Source organism: Euprymna scolopes, chromosome 1 (genome assembly GCF_053919585.1).
Source record: "Euprymna scolopes isolate OS-2025 chromosome 1, ASM5391958v1, whole genome shotgun sequence".
NCBI classification, from domain to species: Eukaryota; Metazoa; Mollusca; class Cephalopoda; order Sepiida; family Sepiolidae; genus Euprymna; species Euprymna scolopes.
Window position 1 is genome coordinate 199271607 of NC_136482.1, and position 25682 is coordinate 199297288.

The window sequence follows — 25682 nt, forward strand, 5'->3', positions numbered from 1 at the left end:
ATGGGTGTGCTATTTTTGTTTAATATTTTGTTATTATGTTTTTTAATTATTTTTTCAAGGTTTTCATTACAGCTATAACTAAGTTTTATTGTATTTTTATTGAAAATTTTATGTAGTATATTATTAATAGGGAAGTGCTTTTTAATTAAGTTTAAGAATTTCATTCCTAGATTTGTTTTAAGTTTCAAATTAAAAGGGGGATTGTACCACAGGATTTTTCTCTTACGGTTTCTATTTGTATTTGTGTTTGGGTGTGTTGGTTCTATGAACTCAATTTGGGTGTTTTTGTATCCACTATCCTTAAGGGCCCTGTTATAGAAATATTTATGTTTATTAAATGTTTCAAGATTGGAAGAATTGTCACTGATTCTTTTACTAATGGATTTGGGGATATGCCTAATGATAGATTTTGGGTGATTTGATAGGGGGTGTACATAAATTGGGTTTGAGTTTTCCTTCCTATATGGTTGGTAGATGCCTTTCCTTAAATCAAAGTTCACATCCAAAAAATTTACAGTTTTAACATCTGATATAATATCCACTACGGAATTCATTTAAGATAATCTTTTTGGTTCTTTCACATTTAGGGCCGTTGGATTCCTTGATGATCATCAGTCCATCATCACGATACAAGCCTATATCCATGACATTGATGTCTTTGGTTAAGTTGTATAGTATGAATAGACCTACTAAGTCTGTCATTTCAGCCGAATCCAAAGACCTCATGGAAATGTCAAACAGGTCATTTTGATCTTTTTTCAACCACTGATCAGGTTTTTTTCTTTTTCTTTTTCTTTTTCTATACACTGTCAAATTCTTACTTTCTCTCTTTCCCTATTTAACTAGATCTCATTATTCTTTCCTTTTCCTTCTAGTTCTTATTCTCTTTATTATAAACATTTATTTCTTTTTTCTTTTCTTCTCCATATCATATATATATATATGTATATGTATATGTATATATATATATATATATATATATATATATATATATATATATATATATATATATATATATATATATGTATATATATATATATATATATATATATATATATATATATTTTCTCTCTTCTTTTTCTCTCTATTTTGTTTTCTCTATATTTTCTTTCTCTATTTCTGTCTCTATTCCTTTTTTCTCTTCTCAATCACTCTCTCCCCATTGTAATTTTTTAACTTTATTTAAACTGCCTCTCCCTTTTTATTTTTTTATTTAATTAAAGTCCTGTGTTTTAAGTTTTTTTAACTCCAACTTCTAAAGAGTTCCTACCTAAAATAAAAATCCATTATTCATTGAACTTTTGAATAGTCAAGTCGCTGCCTGATGATATCTGTTGTTTGATTGAAACAAGTGGCTATTTGTAGCAGCGGGATGTGAGCATGTTTATACAACAATAAACAAGTATATATATATATATATATATATGCTTATACTTTCCCTTCTCTCCGTCCATTTTTATTCCCCCTCTTCCCCCGCGCAAGCAAGCACATCTCCTTCATTACAGCGAGGAAGACCGAAGGTACGGTCGAAATTATGTTCTTGTAAAGAAAATGAAAAAAAATATTTTTCATAACAACATTTTGTATTCCTGCTAAGTTTATAACTTTTCTTCATTCGTTTTTTATTGGCGACCAATGGAAAACGAATAGAGAAAAGTTATAAACTTTTATACTTTTTGCATTCATTTGTGTTTCTCGACATTTTCATATATTAGTCGAGCAAGGAACTTGGAGGCTCAACAAGACGTTGAGTCGAAGCTAAGTTCACTTGCGATTATTAATCTGTAATGAAGCTTCAATTAAAATTCACTCACCAAATATTTAATCAATTCTTTTTGAATAGCGATAATAACACTCTTCACGTTTTTCTGATTCATTATAAATATTATTTTTTATATTTTGATTTAATATCGATCTTTTAGAAGAAAGTCTTTTTTGCAATTTTGGTTCATAAGAGTTTTTCGCGCACGTAAAAGATTGCGACGTTAAAGGAACAACAACAGCAACAACAACAACATCACCACCACCAATAATAATAATAATAATAATAATAATAATAATAATTGTATGTATATACAGCCGTTAAAGTTTCGAGGTGTAATAGTTATCGCATCTGCTTAACACGCAGAAGGTCGCGAGTTCGAACCTCGCCAGCATCTAGAATACTTAATCTTTGTTTTTATATTCAGTTTCGCAACGCTCTTGTTTTTATCCGCATAAATTAATCGCAAAATTCACAAAAGAAATATCTTTATTAAGTTCTAGAATATTTGACAATTGTCATTAATCATTTGAATCAGTTCGATTATTCCGAGTCAATAGTTTTATATATCAACATCAGACATTCGTTTCGTAGTGTAGTGTTTACTGTTTACCACGTCTGATTAATAGGCAGAAGGTCGCGAGTTCGAAACTTACCGGTAAATCTAGTAAAATTAAACTTTGTTTTTATATTTAGTTTTACAACTGTTTTGGTTTATATACAAACATAAAAAAAAACAAAACAAAAAACAAAAAAACAAAACAAAAAAAAACAAAAAAACAAAAAAAAGCAAAAAAAACAACAACAAACAAACAAAAAAACCAAAAAAAAACCAAAAAAAACAAAAAAAACAAAACAAAAACAAAAAACCAAACAAAAAACAAAAAACAAACAAAAAAAGCAAAAAAACAAACAAACAAACAAACAAACAAAAAACGCAAAAGCAATATTTTTATGAAGTTCTAGAGTATTTGAGCTGAGCATTAATCACTTGTATCAATTTGATTATTTGAATTCAATTCACTGTAAATTCTCAAGTTAAAATATAAAATTCTCAAGTTAAAATATAAAATTCTCAAGTTAAAATATAAATTCTAAAGTTAAAATATAAAATTCTCAAGTTCAGAAAGACAGAGTCACTTTGAATTGGGACGCAAATATCTGTATAGTTCTGTGAGTTTTTCCCTCACAAATGGTGAAGTAAATTCGTACTGATCAACAACTCGTTTGTTGGCACTGGTTTCTCCAGTATTTCTATAATCACATACTTAAAGCTAACATTTTTTACAAGGAAATTATCATTTATCAAGGCCTAAACGCCACTCGAGGATAAAGATTAATGAATGTAAGGTGGTAGTGTAGTAATCGTTAATGGTGTGGATTGGGTAGAACTTGATTATTTAAGGGGACAGCTCAACAAGAATTTGTTTACATTAGACTTGAAGGCTACCATATTTTAGTCGGCCGGGAAGCAGGCCAGTAGAACAGTGTTCTACCAGCGGGCACTTCTAGGAAAGAAGCTTTGGTCATGGAAGCTGCGTTTAGATTTAGGCACAGATAGAGAATGGGGGAAAATTGTCGATAGTGGTTATAGCTAGTTGAGTGTTTTCTGTGAAATTTTAGCAAAGAGGGACCATAGATTGGAGCTCAGACGAGCACCTGCCATGAAAATAACTATAGAGCAGAGACAGGCTCGCAACGTCTCTTCTGTGAGAAAGCGGTTGCAGGAAAGAGAAAAGGGCATCACCTACTAGGTTTTGAACTCTATCAAAGCAGGATAGAGCGCAGCGGATAGTCCCTGCCCAGATATGACAACAGTACTCCATTTTAGGACTTACGTGGCTCTTATACAGATGAAGGACTGCATCGGCAGTGAGATTTCCAAAGTATCAAGAGCCATTCATTTCAATTGAGGCCAGATGGGGCTCAGAGCGATTCTGATGAAAAGAGAGAAGCTTGGTTTTAGATGCATTAAAATTAACCAGCCACCCTTTTCCCCATTGTACCAGGGGTACCACATGCTCAAGGTCAGATCTATAGTAAAAAAAACAAAAACAACTCTTATTCACCCCAAAAATTGCCACTCAGACGTTTGTTATACTGTGGATTAGGGACATACCTACAGGAACACTCTAAGTAGAGAACTGAGCAGCGAGATGTTTGTTCACATTACATTTAAATTTTTGCAGGTTGGTATAACCAGGGAAGCAGGAAATGGGGAGGGATTTCCAAAGTCTAGAAGTTCGAGGTAATAAACTTTTGAGTAGAAAGCTTTCCAGCATCCATGGACTTCTACAGTGAAGAGATGTAATTTTGCCGCTTGTCAGGTTAGTCAGAGGTATTTATGTCAATGGGCACCAGTGTTATGAGTTCGTTGGAGCACAGTCCATTAAAATACTTGTAAAACAAGAACAGGGATGCAAAATTGTGGCGATGGGACAGGCTTTGAGACTAACTGGATCGAACTTGATACCCTCAGGTTTTTAGTCCATAATTGTATCCACTTCACCACAGCCATAATCTTCCCTTACAAATAAGGGCGCCCTAGACGACAGCCAGAAAACCTTATTAAACTTTAAAAAAATGTATGAACAGATATAATTCAGCACAAGGCCCTAAAATTGTGAGTACTAGCCGTACTTACATCCTGTGCATGTGTATGTATATGTGTATGTGTGCGTATGTGTTAGTGTGTATATGTGTATGAGTATGTTTGTATGCGTATGCTTGTGTGCGTATATGTGTCTATGTGTATGTATATACGGGTGTATGTGTGTGTATATGCATGCATCGTTGTTTAACTTCGATGATCTTGACGAGAACCGGTGTGTTAATGTGAATATGCTGTATCAGTTAAGCAACAATGAGCCTGGCCATTACCAGATGGGTGACCATTTGGGAATTCTAGGCGCTGTACGTGCTCTCCGCTTATCTCGGCATTGTTTCCAGTCGCCCTGAACCTCCACTTGCCACGGGTATTTAATAACACCGACCTAGGAGAGGTGTGGTTGGAGATTTTGCAACTCTTGCCGCAAAAATTTCACACGTACAGTGTGTATTCATAGTCGGTCAAGACTGCAGGAAGCTATCATGTGCGTGCATGGGTGTGTATGTGTGTGTATTTGTATGTTTATCTGTGTATGTATGTGCATGTGTGTGTATATGTACGTGTGTGCGTGTATGTGTGTATGTGTGTGTGTATTTGTGTGTATGTGTATGCGTGTGTATATGCATGTGTGTATGCGTGTGTATGCGTATGTGTGTGTGTATGTGTATGTATGTGTGTGTATGTGTGTATCTGTATGTGTGTGGTGTGTGTATGTCTGTGTATGCGTGTGTATATGTATGTGTGTGTATATGAGTGTGTATCTGTGTGCGTATGGTGTGTGTGTGTTGTGTGTGTGTGTGTGTCTGTATATGTGTGGTGTGTGTATATGCGCGTGCGTGTGTGTGTGTGTGTGTGCCAGCATACTACGATACACTTGGCTCGAATGACTCATCGAGATATTTTCTTACACAAGTTTATGACGATCAAATGGATTCGAATTTCAAATTTTTTTGGAAAAAAAAAAAATTAAGTATTAAAACATCCCGAAGAAAGAAATCCTCTGCCTACGAGATATTCAAGATCATTTCATTCGACAGCGGAAATCCAATAAATTTGCTCTTAAAGTGTAACAAACACCAAATTCGCTTTCTTTTCTCCCCCCCCTCGCTTACAATTCGTCATTAAGATTTTTACTGACGAAAAACTAATTCGTGTCTTATTTCCATTTCTCAGGAAGTTTTGACGAGAACCATCACCAAGGACTTGTTCTTTTTCAAAAAGACTCACAGAATCAAAAAAGGTAAGCAATCATATAATTTAGTTGATTTCACATTTTTAAGTTACAAAAAAATGTCGTCCGCATTAACGTTTTTTTTTATTATTTAATTCTAAAAAGTAAATAAATAATTTTTTGTCACAAAATTTGATTTTATATGAAAATTCAATTTGAGAGGGTATCTTAGATGGAATTGAAAGTCACATTTTTTCAGTCTTTTTCGCTCCAGACAAGACATGTTACCATTTGGAATGTACGAGACTACTATTTGGGATCATGCTTAACAGAAAACTATGAGAAGTTGAGCAACAAGATGTTTGTTCATATTACATTTAAAATTCTGCATGTCAGTACAGTCAGGGAAGCAGGAAACAGGAAGGGAATTCCAAAGTCTATCAATTCAGGGAAAGAAACTATTAGAATAAAAGGCTTTTTGGCATTTAAGGACCTCAACAGTGAAGAGGTGGGATTTTGCTGCTTGCCGAACTAATTGCGAGTGTTTATGTCGGGGAACACAAGTGCTATGAGTTTATCAAAGCGCATTCTTTTAAAGTACTCATAAAACCGGCACAGGGATTCGCCATTGTAGCGATGGAACAGAGCTTGGAGTTTGGTCGATATTGTTGAAGCTATTAGATTTGAGACTCTTTTTTTGGGTCCTGTCTAAGAATGAGAGACAAGCCCAGATGTGGCAACAATAGTCCATGCAAGAGCGAATTATGGTGCTTTTTCTGGTGTGAGTAATTCTTTGCAGCAACTTTGGCAATGTCCTCAATCTATTTGTTCCAATTCATGTTACATGTGAACGTTAAGCCGATGAGTTTGAGCGATCAGCTTTTAGGTAGGCTATTATTTGACAATCGATGGTTGAGAATGTTTTTAAAATCTAATTCATAAAACTCACTATGTCTGTCTGTCTGTCTGTCTCCATATTTTCAAACTCTATCTCCTCCGAAACTAAAAGTCGCAAGGCGGCGCTAGAGGCCTCAAATGATTGCATTTTTTTTTTTTACCTTTATTTGATGGGTCTTTAGTCGCTTAAAATAGTTTTTAAGGTTAAAATAGTTTTTAAGGTTAAAATAGTTTTTAAGGTTGAAATAGTTTTTAAGGTTGAAATAGTTTTTAAGGTTAAAATAGTTTTTAAGGTTGAAATAGTTTTTAAGGTTGAAATAGTTTTTAAGGTTAAAATAGTTTTTAAGGGATCAAAAAGAAGTCAAAATCGAAAAAAAAAAAATCGTTATACATTCATCTTAGTTTATTTTTAATCAGTTCCTATGCGTGACACATTGGTACAGTGGTAACGTCACCAGCTTTGAATGCTACAGTTTTGTTTTCGGTTTCGATTCTAGCTGATGGCATCCAAATACTAATTTTTTTACTTTTGAAATCACGACTCAATAATCATATATACGAAATCTGGGCAAATTAAAATATTATATTTAAGCGTATTTTACGAGCGGGCAAAGCACCCCCCTCTAGTAGTTGTTAAAGGAAAGAAACTCAATTTAATTCGATTTAACGAAAATTTTATGATTTATAAGTCACCTTTACATTTTTTTTATTCAAGGAAATTTTTATCGATTACCTTTTTTTAAGAGGCTAAATATTTTTATACCCTAATTTAATCCATCGAATGCTTAGTGTTGTCTGTCTTTCAAATCATGAACTGCTTCAGCCATTTCCAGGACTGACTCTATAACTCATTTATTTGTATATTTTGGCAGCAATCATTATTCAAGCACGTCTGATTGAAACGACAGAGTTATTCTTTTTTTCCGATTTTTCTGGATATCTTTTACATTCGCTGAGCGGTCTTCTTAATTTCAGCTGTTTATGTAAAATGGCGCCCAAAAATTGTTGTTCGGCCGTATTCTTCTTAAGCGCTTTCTATCAGTACATCTGATTATCATCAGGAGCGATTGCTGTTGTTATCGTTTTCTTTTTCTTTTACTTTGAGGCTTGGTATATATATATATATATATATATATATATATATATATATATATATATATATATATATATATATATATCATGATCACTTCATTTAATCACATAAATTAATATACGAAAATATAATTTTATGCGTAAATTTTAAGTATATACTCCAATGGTGCTCAATACATAGGTAGAGCTAGGTAGTAAGTTATAAAGAAATATATAAGCCTGACCAATCCTAGCGTGGATGAAACGCGAAATATTCTGTGTAACTTAATTGCTATATATATTTTTCTAACTTACTATATATATATATATATATATATATTATTGGTTACAAAGGTGGGTGCAGAAGAGCTGGGGGCGAATTATTTTTATTTTATTTTTTTAATTTCGATTTTCCTATTTTCAAGTTTATTTATTTAGTTTTTTGTTAGTTATTAAATATTGCTAGTATATTTGTGTAAAATGAGATCCGGTTAAAAAAGGGGCTGTGGTTTTTTCATACGTTGATGCCTCATTTATTATCTACTATCATTTTAGCCCGGCGTTGCCCGGGTGCTTGGATGTGTATGTTGAGCAAAAACAACAACAAAAAAAAAAAGTGGTAGTAGGAAGGCAGGCTCGAACCCGTACCGCGAAGGAGGAAAAAAATGGGGGCAAACGAGACGTCTTTGCTGTTACGACTGCCGCCAAACCGGAAATGACGTAGGTTTAAATTAAGGCTAGACAATCGAAAAGAGGGAATGACTTTCGAAAATATCGGCGAAAAAAGCGACTCCTCCCTGTAGAAAAGTGTCCAGTTGAGGGTGAAGAAATTAATGTTTTTAGCCAATTTTTCGGTACTTGTCGTCTGAAGGGTCGAGCTTCAAAACGATACTGATCTTGTGAAAATCAGTCGCCTCTATCGAAAGTTTTATGCAGACATGCAAACATAGATACGTATATTTATATATTTGTAGCTCAAATTTTCGATTCAAACCAATTAAAAAGCTTGCCCTATTTCTGAATACCCTCTATGTAAAATTAAAAATGTTTAGACAAGAAATTGTCTGAGTAATTTGGTAGAGATAGCAGAGGTCATTTTTTAAAAACTTTTACTCCTATTATGATACCTTAACATTTATTGTTTTAGGCTCAAATCAAGTTATTAAGTTAGATCCATGTCCAAGGAACCTATATCTAAAATTTCAAGTGTTTAGACCCAAAATTGTCGGAGGAGTTTGGTAGAGTTCTCAAAGGTCAAATCGTTGAACTTTGACCACTTACCAGCCAAATTTCTGGCCGAAAACCGATCACATCGATTTTCCCAAATCTCAGTACCCTGTATATCAAATTGCGAGTCTGTAGACTAAAAATTGACAGAGTTATTGCGTAGGAAAATGTACACAGACAGACGCACACACAGACAGACACGTTCACTTTTATAGATATATAGATAGATATAGATAGAAAAAGACCTTACTCTGAAACATTTCTTATATTCCTTAAATGTGTTTTTCTAATTTTTTGTTCTGTTTCGATTGTTTAAGATGCTGCGCTAGATATATTTGTATCAGGTCATGTCTGTCTGCCAGTCACGCGTAACTTTGAAATAACATTATTATTAGTTTGTCCCGATTCAGTTTGAAATATCATTGCCATCGTCAAATGTGCAAACTTAATGTTCGTATCTTAAGGATATCTGTTACTATTAGCGTTAAGACCATCGGCGTGAAGATAAGAAACACAGATGTGAGTTTCCGACAAGACACAAGTGAACTCATATCCGACAACACCAGAAAACATGTCTTTCACGGACGTCATCGAAAGTTTTGCAATTATAAATCGAGACGCAATTCTTATAGTCGGTCGCTGCAGACACCGTAGCGTTAGCTGTATTTAACCAAAGCCGCGTGTTCGTAGAAAGAGTTACGCGGGAATATTTGATTCAGAAGCGATCCCCAACCGCAAGGTTGGTGAAGATGCCTGAGAGGCCAGCTGAATACGTGTTTATACACCATCAGGGCCGACATCGAACCTACCTCCGGTCCACAGGATTACGATGTTCGAGATTAGTCCCAGGACTGACTGACCATAACTATCTTGGCCCCTACGGACCGTTGTAAGTGGTCTGCGTTCATTTAGGACGATGTGTGTTCTGTGGGAGGAGCCGACTCAACCAATTCTAAATGAATGTCGCCAAAAAAAAGTCAGTTCTTATATATTTATATACCCAATGTGTCGACGTTAAAAAAAAAAATCAAGGTTCTCCTGTAGAAGATGTCTCCCTGAACCTCTTTCGCATTTTCCCGCTCACACGTTCCTGCTCCGAATTTGCACTAACTGGTCGATATCTGAACTTTTTCTGCCAAAACGGCCATTAACAATGATTTTTTTTTTTAATGTTTAACATATTTCAAACTGATAGAAATTATTTCGCAATAAAAATAATTAAATTAAAATAAAATCGTTTTCCTTTTTCAAATTATTTAATCAAGTAAAGAAATTCATATTTTTTCTTGATTACTAAATTTAAAAACTTTTTTTTTTTGCAAGTTAACAATTTCATTTTAGCAAGAAACATGGACATTTTTACTTGATTAAATAATTCAAAAATAAGAAAAAAAAAAGAAGATTTTTGTTGGTCCTCCGACAAAAGGAAGGTGGACCTGTAAATTCACTTGTCTGTTTGTCTGTTCGCACTTTTCTCAATAACTACGTCTTGGAATTTTTGAAATTTTGCACAAACATTAAACATGATATGAGTAAAAATGTAACAGAACGGATTTTTCGGTAAAACTACGGTTGCACCCCCCCCCAGGGGTGCCTTTCTGATTAAAATGGCTTAAATTGAAACTTTTGTGCTTATTAAAAAAGGTGCGTTGGATTTTTATAAAACTTTCTGAAAATTTGTAACTAACTGATTTCTATATAATTTGTTTGTCTATACTTCGCGATAACTCAGGGTGTGCCCAAGGGTTCTTTTAGGGCTAATAAAAACACTCCATTTTTGGGACTATTTTACCATATTTGTCCAAAATTTTCTGTGTATATCTATTTAGCAGTTGTGCATGGTGTTGAAATACCAAATGTAAGCATTTTGAAGAAAGAAGTAAAAAATCTCCTAGAGATCACTACAGCGAAAGGGGTGGGGATTTAGCTGATTGTCGGATGCAATTTACGTTGAGAGCGACACCAAAGCAGCAAGTTCGTCGAAGCACAGTCCGTTGAAGTACAAGGTACACCCAAAGCGTAAAATGATCACGATTTATCGAATATTATATAAAAAAAAGTTACTCATTCGAAAACTCAACTCGTAGGGTCCAATTCTCCGGTTCTTTTTAATTAAAGCATGTAATATTCGGGCCAACATAAGGTCATTGTATATTTTATAGATGACCCGCATAATCACAATAAACATATTTTTCTGACTTTCTATCTGTGCCTCAACTAAACGAAATCTGATCATTTTCAAGTCTAATATAAACAAGTTCTTATTCGGCCGTCTTCTTAAATATTCAAATCCTACCCAATTTCCACTATTACCGATCATCAGTGTTGTCTCACCGGCCAACTGACAAATGACCCTTATCCTCGATTGGCCTTTGGGCCTTAATAAGCAGTAAGTCCCTAGTAAAAATGATTATTATTAAGGCGGATAATTAATTCAAGCAAACCTAATTATTCAAATATGCACTGATCATCTCTCAATATATACGTTGTCTAGTGGATGCTTAACAAAAATCCATTCTGGTTTCTCCAATATTTTTCATCGTCTTAAATTCATCTTAGTTAACACGAACGCATGCTTTAGCTAACATATACAACGAACATAGATATATTACACTACCTACAAAGGAGAAAGCAATGCCTGGGAGGATAACTGCATAAAAATACGAACTAGTTTTAAAGCATTTTCTACTTTTTCGCCACAACACAAAATTCTCATAAGATGGAGGTTATGGGTTCAATTCCTGCACAAAGCAGGAATGTGTTGAATGTTTACATAAAGTTTGAATGAGGTGGCAGCCATTTATTTGCTTTACTGCCTTTGAGTGAGAAACGAGTCACGAAAGAAAAGCAAATAATTAAAATAATAAAAGGTAAACGTGACTTCTTATTCGAGTAGACTTGCTACGTCATTGTGACTGCAAGTACACGAAAAGATGAGAGAGTGAGAATCAAGGTCATCTCTTCTGTCGATTATACAGCTCTTTCTTTCCTTCTTTTTCTATCTCTCCTTCACTCTCTATCTATCTATCTATCTATCTATCTATCTATCTATCTATCTATCTATCTATCTCTCCTTCACTCTCTATCTATCTATCTATCTATCTATCTATCTATCTATCTCTCCTTCACTCTCTATCTATCTATCTATCTATCTATCTATCTATCTACCCTTCACTCTCTCTCTCTCTCTCTCTCTCTCTCTCTCTCTCTCTCTCTATCTATCTATCTATCTATCTATCCTTCACTCTCTATCTATCTATCTATCTATCTATCTATCTATCTATCTATCCTTCACTCTCTCTCTCTCTCTATCTATCTATCTATCTATCTATCTATCCTTCACTCTCTATCAATCTATCTATCTATCTATCTATCTATCTATCTATCTATCTATCCTTCACTATCTATCTATCTATCTATCTATCTATCTATCCTTCACTATCTATCTATCTATCTATCTATCTATCTATCTATCCTTCACTCTCTATCTATCTATCTATCTATCTATCCTTCACTCTCTATCAATCTATCTATCTATCTATCTATCTATCTATCTATCTATCTATCTATCTATCTATCTATCTATCTATCTATCCTTCACTATCTATCTATCTATCTATCTATCTATCTATCTATCTATCTATCTATCTATCCTTCACTCTCTGTCTATCTATCTATCTATCTATCTATCTATCTATCTATCTATCTATCTATCTATCTATCTATCTATCCTTCACTCTCTGTCTATCTATCTATCTATCTATCTATCTATCTATCTATCTATCCTTCACTATCTATCTATCTATCTATCTATCTATCTATCTATCCTTCACTCTCTATCAATCTATCTATCTATCTATCTATCTATCTATCTATCTATCTATCTATCTATCCTTCACTCTCTATCTATCTATCTATCTATCTATCTATCTATCTATCTATCCTTCACTCTCTATCTATCTATCTATCTATCTATCTATCTATCTATCCTTCACTCTCTATCTATCTATCTATCTATCTATCTATCTATCTATCCTTCACTCTCTATCTATCTATCTATCTATCTATCTATCTATCTATCTATCTATCTATCTATCTATCTATCTATCCTTCACTATCTATCTATCTATCTATCTATCTATCTATCTATCTATGTATCTATCTACTATTATATAAAAGGATTTTTTGTGTGTCTGTGAGTTTGTTCCTTATGGACTCGAAAACGGCTGGGCTGATTTTTTATGAAATTTCACACGAAGGTACTTTATATGCCTAACAGTGTTCTTAGATAGGTTTTGTATCGGAATGTCTTCGATAAGTATCGATAATTGATGATCGAAAAAATCTGATGAAAAAAAAGAACATGCTATTTTGACCAAAGTGAACACCTTATACAGCCTAACATCACAAGTGCATTTGAAAAGTTTTATTACCACAAAGCCGAAAGATCTGACATATAAAATCAACAGTAGGTTCTTTGATATAACAGGGGTGCATTCGAAATGATATTTTCTATTTAAAGCACAATTTCACCATGATACTTGACTTTTTCATTTTAAACTTAAATTAATGCCATTATCACCGCACAAGCAATAAAGTCAGGCATATTGAAGCATAATACTTGATTGGTGCATTTTAAACTAATTAAATCTATTACATAAAAACAATTTTATAAAATCAACAGTAGATTCTCTACAGTGCAATGTAGACTACAATGTATTGTGGACTAAGTCACTGTGAGAGGCATATGAAGCTTCCTCACGGTGCACCGTTATGGATTCTTAATTAATCAGTCGATTTGATTAAAAAAAATGGTCGCTTTCACTGCGGATATTTTGACGTTACTGGCATAAATACATTTGCTTTGCGTTGGCAAAAGTGTTGATTTTGATGGTGCTTACTTTCGATCAATAAATTTTTGTTTGAGCTGAGATATGTTCATGTGTATTTCAAAGACGTCCTGATATAACAATCAATATTTTGGATGTTGCATTAAATTTTTTTAACATACGAACCCTGTCATAAACAGACCACACATGATTTTATGATTGAAACACTACTGTATTTGAATGATATGGTTAAGTGGCAATTTTAGTCATTCAGAACTGCTTTAAAGCTTCACCGCTCACTCATTTTTTGACCAAATTTCAAACAATTATTACAGTTTAGAGACCACCTTCTCAACTATATTGTAAATTTTTTTTTAAATTTTCGTTCAGTAAAAAAAAGTTATGATGAATTTACTGGTGTTCGGTTTTTATGACTGGTTTCCATAGCAACTACGTCGCTTCAGCGACTACTGTTGCTACCAATTCACCGCCCTCGCGAAAAGAGAAGTAACAAGTGAAACAGAGAGAATGAAAGGGAGATAATTGATGGGGATTTTATTGAAAGCAAACGAGTGCCATACATTGTTATTACATATGTGTATGTTATGTTTATGGGGGCAAAAAATAAAACTGAAATTAAAGTGAATTTACTGGAAGCCTGGAAAAATCATGGATTACAATAGAAAAATGTGAGCATGAAAAGTAATATGGTTAAGCTTAAACATGAAAAAGTAAAGGACTTGTTGTTAAAACTGGAAAAGAAAAGGACAAGATATTCTAGTAAAAAATATAATAAATTTCTAACTTAAAATATTGCAGCATTAAGAATTGATCATATAATGTTATAAATTGAATTAAAAAAAATCTTAATGCTGCAATATTTTAAGTTAGGGGCATAAAGACAGTTTCTCATCCTCCCTATACCTCACACCTTGCGCCATGTGAGTTTTACGTACTCCCTAAGCTCAAAGAAAACCTTAGAGGCTGTCTTTATGAGAGATTTGGGGAGATGAAAGAGTGTGACGAGGGTTATTGATACGCTCACACAAGAATACTTCTATGGGGCCTTCCAGAAGTTGGAACGATCCAAAAAGTGGATTGCATCCGGAGGTGATTACTTCGAATGGTACTAGAGTTTCATGTGTGTACTATCAATAAAAGTGGCCATACGAAAAAAGTCTGGAAACTTATTGAAGGCACCTTGTATAAGAGGAAAGGAAGGAAAACATAAAAGGAAATAATAGAGAGAGGGGGCTAGAAATAAAGAGGGGAGAGAGAGAGAGAGAGAGAGAGAGAGAGAGAGAGAGAGAGAGAGAGAGAGAGAGAGAGCATTACCGAGGATTGAAAAGATAAAAAAAAAGCAGCCGTGAGGGTTGGAGGGGGCTGATATTAACCATCTGACAAATGCCGGCTGTAGTCTCCATATCCCATGGGGAAAAAGGCTCTATAGGAAAGGTGGATTCACCAAACTGACTTTCGAAGTTCTTGAGTTGTTTTATCAGCAGGTGCTGGCTGGGTCTGATGCACCTACCTACCTCACTACCGCCGCATTATCTGCTTATCCATTGCTAAAGTTACTTTCTATTTCGTTGTTTTCCTATGAAACAGCTGTTCAGTCTTTGTTAAATCTGATCAAAATTCAACCAAGTATAGAACTTTAAATTTAAATGCATTTTATTCCAAAGATTAATTTTGGATATTTATAATTTAAATATAATTTATAATTGTGGACTTCCGTTTTCCTGCTTTCCGGCTGACTACAATATGGTTGTCTTCAAGTCTAACGTAAATAAGTTCTTGATGAGCCGTTCCATATAAGTTATCAAATTTAACAAAGTTTCATTACTAATGATTATTATATTGTCCAATTTCTACTGTACACTCTTTAACCCTTATCCTTGAGTGGCCTCTTGGCCTTGATAATGTGTTGATGCCTATAAAAAAAATAAAGAAAAAGTCCAATGTGAACAAGTTCTAATTGAATCGTCCCCCTAAGTAATCCAAGTTACAAAAGTCCCACTGTTTACTATGCTAAAATCACAATGACTAATGTATACCTGTTAACCCTTATCCTCGAGTGGCCTCTGGGCCTTGATAAGTGGTGACACCCATGTAAAAAAAAAAAAATAAATAAAAAATAATTTAAATATATTTTATAATTTAAATACAATTTCGGACATATGATCCCGCGGCTCTCGCTCGTATATAGCGAAATCTATATAGTTCTAATTTTCACAAACTCTACGCATTAAATACGGCTGTATTTCGGCAATACCGCGTCAATGTTGTCTTTCGTTTATTATTCGTTCACAAATTCCTACAAATTCTCGCAAATTTTCACAAATTCCCACAAATTCTCACAAATTTTCACAAATTCCCACAAATTCTCACAACCCACAAATTCCCGCAAATTTTCACAAATTTCCACAATGTTTCACAAATTCCCACAAATTCTCACAAATTTTCACAAATTCGCACAAATTTTTAACAATTCCCACAAATTCTCAGATTATGATATGAATAAACGTTTCCATGTAAAGAAGTCATGCTGTTAATTTGTAAGATGAAAAAATTCAATTCAAATCCTAAAATTCATTTTGATTTTCTCTTCTAAAAAGAACGTTCGTTTGTGTTTTTATTTTACTAATGTCTCACCACTTGTCAAGGATAAACATGACTCAAGGATAAAATTTAATGAAAAATTGTCCGTACTTTAAAATTAAAAATTGTTTGTACTTCAAAATTAAAAATTGTTCGTAATTCAAAATTAAAATTTGTTCGTACTTCAAAATTAAAGATTGTTCGTAATTCAAAATTAAAAATTTGTTCGTACTTCAAAATTAATTTGTTCGTACTTCAAAATTAAAAATTGTTCGTACTTCTAAATTAATTTGTTCGTAATTAAAAATTAAAAAACAAAACAAAAAACAAAAACAAACCAAAACATTAAATAACATTCAATTTCTAAGTTTTCCTGTAATCGTGACAAGGAAACAAATTTTAAGTCTTCCATTTCAGGTTTTGGATGAGCGTCACTCATAGAAGTTTATTAAATAACTGTGGAAAAATAATGATCCGAGCGTTGTTCATGAAAATAAAGAACCTTATTTCCTTTCATGTTCAATTGCATCACTGATAAACGCGCACCTATTGGCTACGATAAATGGGTGTGTGAATAACAAAGAATCTGATTTGCTGATTACCAAACCCAGTACCACGTGTATAAGATAAATTAACAAATTTACAAACATTAAATAAATTAACAAATTTTATTCTTGTATCCTTGCCTGATGAACACTCGCCTGTTAGCCACGATAAATAGGTGTGTAAATAACAAAGAATCTGATCGGCTAACTAGTAAACCCAGTACAACGGGAACTGATAAAAATACGAAGCAACATCGATTCCATGCAATAGCCTCATGAATCCTCACGAGAATGAAACGCAGAAAATTCTGTGTAGGCTAATTGCTACATATATTTTAAAACCTTACCATATATATATATATATATATATATATATATATATATATATATATATATATATATATATATATATATATAAGGGTGAGGTAACTTGCTTCAAGTATTGTCGGTTAACAAATATGTTAATGCTTAAGAATGTTGTTAGCTATGTAGAAAACCGGTGACATGATGTATGAACAGAAATAGATAATCGAAGGTCATATTTAAATTATAAATTTTCGTGTTTATCTATTTTTAAAGAAATATTTCACACATTATTAAGCAAATATGGATTTACTGGAAAATTTCGAGTGAAATCTCTCTTTTTTTACAAAAAAATAATTCAAAAGTATGCTGAATAGCGAACACACACACACGTATATATATATATATATATATATATATATATATATATATATATATATATATATATATATATATATAAACGGTAAAACGATAACATTGTCACTCTAAACAACACAGCTGTATTTGAAAAATGATATTAAACAATCAATTCAGGTAACTTGATCATGTAGCAGAGCTGACAATGTAGCCACGTTCAGTCTCGTCACCGCCAGAACTGGGAGCATGCTTTTTCCACAAGCGCCGGCAGGAGCTCGGCAGGAGCTTAACAAATAATCGTTAGACGTATATATATATATATATATATATATATATATATATATATATATATATATATATATATATATATATATGTATGTATGTATATATATATGTAGTTAAAGGAGAGAGTGGTTTTTGCATATGGCAGGAGAGCTTGTACAGCACTGCTCATAGACAGGATAGGTGTGTGTGTGTGTGTGTGTGTGTGTGTGTGCATGAGCATTGATTGAGTCTGAACACATCGCAGCATTGGTAAATGGTGCCCTGTCACGTCTACCTTGTTTCTTCTAGGAATACCGCAATCAGCAAATTCTATGACTTTGCTTGGCAGAAGTCTGTGAAATAATTTAAAGTTCTCAAAACTTGTTTTCCTCATTCTGAACAGTTGCTTGTTGGCTTCCACGCAATGATGGATGCCGGTGACAATTCTCAGTCATTTGATCTGTTGTCATTCTTTAGAGGTTGATGGTATTCGATGTCAGAAAAAAAATAAGAATGGTAATCCTATTAATAGAAATTATCAATCCTCATCCAAAAATGTTCGACCAGTTAATCCCAAGAGAAAAAGTAAAAAAAAGTCTCAATGATAATGTAAGGTACAAGACTTACAATGATGGGGATAAAGTCTTCTTCAAAATTTATCGGACAGGGAAGAGTTTTGGGGAAGAAGGCATAATCTCAAGAAGAATTGAGAGAATGGTTTACATTATAAAAGGGCAGAGTTTTTTCCACAAAAATCATAGTAACCATCTGAGACCCCGATACATAGAAACAGTCAGAAACCAAGAGTTACCAATGGAAGTGCTATATGACACTTTCCATATACAACCTCCAAACAAGGAAGTACCAGCAATCCAATCACTCTCCAAAAGTAAAAAATCGGCAAACACAAATGGTGAGAAGTAAAAGGAAAAGGACCGAATTTTTTGGACAAAGTTTAAAAAGGAAAAAATGGTAGAAGCAATATTCTATGGAAGAATTTAGCTTGGGAGGAAGGTGATGTAATGGAATAACCTAACATCCCTTCATTGATGAAATAAACTATGGATATATTGACCCTATCACGTGACTGAGACAGAAGGAACAAAGACAGGAAGAAAATAAGAAAATATGTCGAGTAACTCTTATTTCACATGTATCCCCTTGTAAACAAACCCCTTTGTCTTTCACCCATAACCCAGTGTTTCTTGCTGTATTCTTATTTAAAGTAAGCATATAACAGTTTCTGTTGAAGTCGAGAATTTGGACGAAATCCCGAACAGAACCCTTTATTTACTTCATGGGGGTAGCATGCTCTTGTTCCCTCAGCCATGACTGGATAGAAGTATTAAGTAATTCGCAGTTGTATTTTACGGTCGCCCACACTGAGAATTGAACCGTCAACCTTCAGGAGAAAATCACTTTTATAATCGATTTTTCAGGTGAATATCACTTTTATAATCGATTTTTCAGGTGAATATCACTTTTATAATCGATGTTTCAGGTGAATATCACTTTTATAATCGATTTTTTCCAAGTACTCTAACCATTGCAACACGGGTTACCAGGACACTAGTGATATGTCGGATGAACAAAAACAGACAATCGAAGGCCGCATTTAAATTACAAATCTTAGCGTTCACAGGGAACATGCGTTGGAACACATACATCGAGAAAATTCCCAGGCTGCTACAAAGAAGGTGGGCTCTCTCCACCGTGTTAGAAAGTTACTTACACCTGAAAGTATCCTGTACCTCTACAAGGCCACCATTCACCCATGTAATGGCTGGTGTCTCTGCTACTACTCTCTTACTCCTGGACAGGTTTAAAAAGCGAACCTAATAGGTTCTGAAATGCCATCTAAGCTCCAGCCTCTGTCCCATCGACGAAATATTGCATCCCTCTGCTTGTTTTACAAATATTTTAATGATGGGTGCTTCGACAAATTACAAGCCCTCGTACCCCCTAGACTGAAATACCCCCGTCAAATCTGACAAGCAGCCAAAACCCAGTAGAGATCCCTAGATGTAAGAGAGCCTTCTATTCTAATAGTTTCTTCCTTAGAACTTAGACTCTGGAATTCTCTTCCGGATTCCTGCTTCGCTAACTGTACAGACATACAGAAATTCAAATGTAATGTGAACAGACATCTTGCTGCTCAACTCCCTACATAGTACTCCTGCAACTTATATCCCTGATAGTAGCCCCCTACATCAAAGTGGCAATGTGCCTTGTTTGGGGTGAAAATGTAATTTAAAAAAATCTTCGTATCTCTTTTTTCAGAAATCTAGCACACACACACACACACACACACACACACACACACACACACACACACACACACACACACACGCACACACACGCGCACACACACATACACACATAAACACACACACAAACACACACACATACACACACATGCACACACAAACACACACACAAACACATACACACATACAAACACACATACACACACAAACACACACACACATACACACATACACACATATACACACACACCAACATACACACACAAACACACACACATACACACACATACACACAAACACACACATACACACACATACACACATACACACAAACACACACACATACACACATACACACATACACACACAGAAACACACACACATACACACACAAACACACACACACACACACACACACACACACACACACACACACACACATATATATATATATATATATATATATATATATATATATATATATATATACACGGTAAAACGATAACATTGTCACGCTAAACAAAACAGCTGTATTTTAAAAATGATATTAAACAATCAATTCAGGTAACTTGATCATGCAGCAGAGCTGACATCCAATATAGCCACGTTCAGTCTCGAACACCGCCAGAACTGGGAGCATGCCCTTTCCACAAGCTCCGGCGGGAGCTCGGCAGGAGCTTAACGAGCAATCGTTGGATGGCGGCGATCAGGCTGACTTTGGTGTTGTGGAAGGTCATGTTAGTAATGTTCTCAACTTATGACCAAACGAAGTAGTCCAGCAGGTTCGGGTCGGGGTAGGAGGGCAGCCAATAAGGGTACAAAGTTGTAGCACTCCTGCTGAAGCGAAGCCTGGATCTATTTGGACGTGGACCGGCGCCAAGTCTTGCGACCACACCCAGGGCCTGCTAGCGGCCGCCTGATTGCACTAGGGGATCACCACATGTACATGCAGGTACACTTTAGTGTTGACTTTCAAGTCGATTTCGAAGATCTTAGGTGTCATGATGTGGCCTTCACTTGAAACCAGACCAAAGACCACAACCATGGGTCATCCAATGTGCTGAGCTGTGCCCTCAAGCGTTGAACCGTCTGGATTTTCATGTTGAGGGTGCTGGCAATGGTCCTCATGCCATAACTTGGATCGGTAGAGAGCATGATTTGTACAGCGGCGCATCTCCGATCTCTCTCGTTGAACATTGTGTCACTTGAATAGAAGGTTCCTATCGCTCTTGAGATTTGTACACAACTGGCTAACTAGTAGATGGTCTACACAACCAAAAACAAAAAACTTTTTTTCATCAAACGGAAATGGAATCATGTCGTCTTTTCTAGGGCGACAATTTTATCGGTCCATCCTGCATCTATATGAATTAAAAATGGAAAAAATGTCAAAATGCTAGACGTCTCACCGACTGTTTCGTGGGCCTTTTCAGGAGTTAATAGCTAAAAATGGTCCATGGTGTTTTTTACTTTTTTATTTTTAATTCATATCGTCGGATTTTGATAATTTTATTATCATATACTAGCAGTTCCGTCTGGCTTTGCTCAGGCCGTATGTACTGTTCATAAATTTACATGCATATGTATATATATTAAAAAGTGTGAATATGTACGGTAATGCCTTTCTATATAATAGGCTTCCTTAACTACAATAGCGAAAAGTTATTAGAGGCCGCAGATATCAAATTCATTTTAACTTTGACCCCAATTTTGACCCCTTAACATTTATTGTTTTGGACTCAAATTAAATGAAAATGTTTGAACCATGTCCAAGTAACCTGCATCTAAAATTTGAAGTGCTTCGACCAAAAATTGACGGAGGAGTTTTGTAGAGTCTGCAAAGGTCAACTCTGTAAACTTTGACCTCTTGCCAGACCAAGTTTTGCCCCAAAACTGATTGAAAAGCTGCATGTCTGAATATGTAAAATTTAAAATCTTCAGACCTAAAATTGGCTGAATAGTGTGCTAGAGACCGCAAAGGTAAAATCTTTTGAACTTTGACCCCTTGGAAGCCAAATTGTCAACAACAACAACTAAAAAAAAAAAAACGATTAAAAAGCTCGCCTTATGTCTGAATACTTTTAATGTAAAATTTAAAATATTTAAACCAAAAATTGGCTGAGTAATTTGGTAGAGACCGCTGAGGTCATTTTTAAAAAACTTTGACCCCAATTAGGACCCCCTTAAGATTTATTATTTTGGGCTCAAATCAAATTATAAAGTTAGATCCATGTCCAAGTAACCTATATCTAAAATTTCAAGTGTTTAGACCCAAAATTGGCGGAGGAGTTTGGTAGAGTTCTCAACAGCCAAATTTATGACCGAAAATCAATTAAAGAGGATTTTCCCAAATCTAAATACCCCTTAGTCTGTAGGTCTAAAATTGACAGAGTTATTTGGTAGGGAAGTGTATACGGACAGACAGACAGACAGACAGACACACACACACACACATACAGACATTTTCACTTTTATAGATATATAGATATATACATATATGCTTTCATATAAGCTGTATCGCTTGAAGAGGTCTCTAGTTACTGATAACTGACCGAAACATGCTCATGACTGTGTAGCAACATATTACTGCTTATATAAAATAAATAAAGCGTATATATATATATATATATATATATATATATATGTGTGTGTGTGTGTGTGTGTGTGTGTGCGTGAATGTATATATGTACACACACACACACACGTGTATATATATATATATATATATATATATATATATATCTTATAAATATATATATGAATGGAAATGTATAAAAAAGAATACGAAAAGTATAAAAGCTTATAACTTTTCTTTATTCGTTTTCAATTGGTGACGTGCAGGAATACAAAATAATATTATGAAAAAAAATTAAAAAAACATTTTTTACAAGTACATAATTTTCGACCGATCCTTCAGTCTTCATCGGTGTAGTGAAAGTATGAGCATACACGGGGAAAAGGGCAATGGAAAAGGAAGGAAAGAGGAGGAGGTATAGCCAATGCGAAGGTGCCACGTCAGTTTTAAATATATACACATATAAGTACGCACATACACATATGCTCACAGTACATATACACATATAAACGAAAAATTAAATATATATATATATATATATATATATATATATATATATATATATATATATATATATATATATATATATATACATTAGGGGGTTATACTAAGGGTGTCATTGAAAATTATCTGGAACATACCCCTTGGGTGCGTTGAGGTTCTGATGTTGATATACGTATACATGTCTTTCCTTTCAAGTAAATATTTTAAATACCCAAAGCATTTATTCGTAAATATAACGATTGTTTTTGTTTTGTCGACCTAAAATATCCATTCATCTGCACCTGCGCGCATTTATATACTCAGCTGCACGAGTCTATCAGGATTGTTTGATGTGCAACCTTTTAATATTTCTTTTTATACTTTTAAGACTGTATTTATGTGTAATTTTGTCTGAGGTCCTTTTCTTGAATAGCTTTACCGTGAAATGATCATTCCACCTGAGTATTATTGAAATCAATTAATATTATTTTATGTTGTCTGAAGTTTGTCTTCCTTGATCAAGTTCAAGGTAGGACGAAACCAGAGAACATTGCTTTTTGAGGTCGGTTCTCTTTGACGTCAAAGAACACCTTTCCCTTTTCTCCTTCTTTCTTACCCGCATCATGTGACCTTTTAAGTCTCATCGCTTCGTGTTCTACACTCGCTGATCGGCACATTTTTAACCAGTTTTAAAGACCAATCTCGTTTTCTTCCATTTCTTGCTTCGAAGTTGTGCCAGTCTATTTGGCGTGACACAAGGTCTGCGTTTCAGAGCTCTTCCATCGTATTTTTATTTTTTAGGCTTTAGATCCGGATAATGTAAGAGTCATTCGAACTGAAAAGTACGAAGAAAAACAAAATCTTTTTATTGTGCTCTTAAAGTCTATCTTTGTTGGTCTATCTTCGAGTTAAGGTGGAACCAAATATGCTCAAACGTTGTAATACTATCTATTAGGATTCCGGAGTAAGAATCTATAAAACCTGACTTTGAATCCTCTAAGGGTCACCAAATCCGAACTCCTAAAATTACAAAAGATTCGACTCTAAAGCTGATTCCTTATTTTCAAGTTTCCAATACTAAAAACTGTTTTCTTTACTCATTAAAATATTTTAGCATTATGAGTTCGACCCCAACTCCTTTTCAAACTTCCGACCCATATCCCTAATATTTACCAACTGTCCGGAGAATAAAGATCAAATTAAAGCAATGCCAATTTGCAGGAATTAATATTTTAAAAAGCGTGACGTGTACGCTATACTCTCACCACAAAAAAAACTCGTTAGAATTTGACGATATTTAACGTTTGGTGAAACGAACTGTTGCGTGATTCTTTATTAAAAAAATAGTTACTACTCTTTTTTGTGATTAGCAAATTGATATTGTAATATAACAAATATGCAAATTAGCTTCGTATATATTTGCAAACAATCAACAGAATTGAAAATGTTTAATTTGACTTGAATAGTCACAATAATATGATTGGCACACAACTATTTATTTAAAATTTTTTTCACATTTAGGATGGTGCATCGTTGCTTAACTTTGGGGGTAATGTAGGTAACAAACATATATATATATATATATATATATATATATATATATACATACATACGTACATATATATATATATATATATATATATATCGCTTATGAAAAAGAATTAAATCGTTCGTCAAATCGTCAAATCAAACGTTAAAAATACATGGCTAAATATAGTTTATTTTGTCCTATCCATGCCTCCTCACTTAATTGTAAACTATCATTTTTATTTTTTTTAAATTCACTACACAAATCTATAGAGTGATATAACATTTGGAATTATTATGTAACCCCCCCCCAAAAAAAAACAAAATTGTTCATATAGGATTGATGTGTGTAGACAGTACACAGATTGAAGTCAGGGCTATGTATGTATGTATGTATGTATGTATGTATGTTTTACTGTTTACATTTTGACTATCCGTCGCTGAGTTTATTTGTGAAAAAAATGTGTGAATTTGTTTATATCATCGTCAGTTACTATTCCAAAAGTGTTTGTCTCAACCAAACTTTTTATTTAAAAAAAAAAAGTAAGCGTCTTTAATATATGTCGGTTGGACTGTTTACATTTTGACTATCCGTCGCTGAGTTTATTTGTGAAAAAATGTGTGAATTTGTTTATATCATCGTCAGTTACTATTCCATAAGTGTTTGTCTCAACCAAACTTTTTATTTAAAAAAAAAAAACAAAGCGGGAGACCAGTACCCGCATTAAGCTGGTCTGCAGTTTGACTTGTTGTTGGCTATCTTGCTCTTGCTTGTTGCTGGATGTCAACATTTTGAACCGAGAGAGAGATTTAGCTGTCGTACACAGCTAATACTCTGTAACATCATCTTTGTATAGATACTCCCTCAGGCATTTGTCTATTATAAAAAAAAAAAGAAAAAAGTCAAAAAGTCCTGTGCCGATAAAAAAGCTGTGACGTGTGTACGCCTGTAATGCTGGATGCATGTAACAATTATTCTGCAATCATTATATGTATCTATGTATGTATATGTGTGTGTATATTTATATATGTATGTGTGTGTATATTTATATATGTACATGTGAGTTTATATGTATTTATATCTATGTGTATATGTATGTATATGTGTCTATGTGTATATATGTTTGTGTGAGAACATATATACATTTACATATGTTTGTATGCATGTATGTGTGTATATGCATGTATGTGTATG

At 34.0% G+C, this 25682-nt stretch overlaps 1 protein-coding gene across 3 annotated transcripts in view; it reads left to right on the forward strand.

The window, feature by feature from the left end:
• The window catches only part of LOC145279450 (E3 ubiquitin-protein ligase TRIM45-like), a 556560-nt gene that overhangs the window by 32521 nt on the left and 498357 nt on the right, over positions 1–25682 (forward strand). For all 3 annotated transcript variants that reach the window (XM_080130727.1, XM_080130732.1, XM_080130739.1), the window contains exon 3: positions 5544–5610. The gene's annotated coding sequence lies outside the window, so the exon portion shown is untranslated. The remainder of the gene's footprint in view (positions 1–5543; positions 5611–25682) is intronic.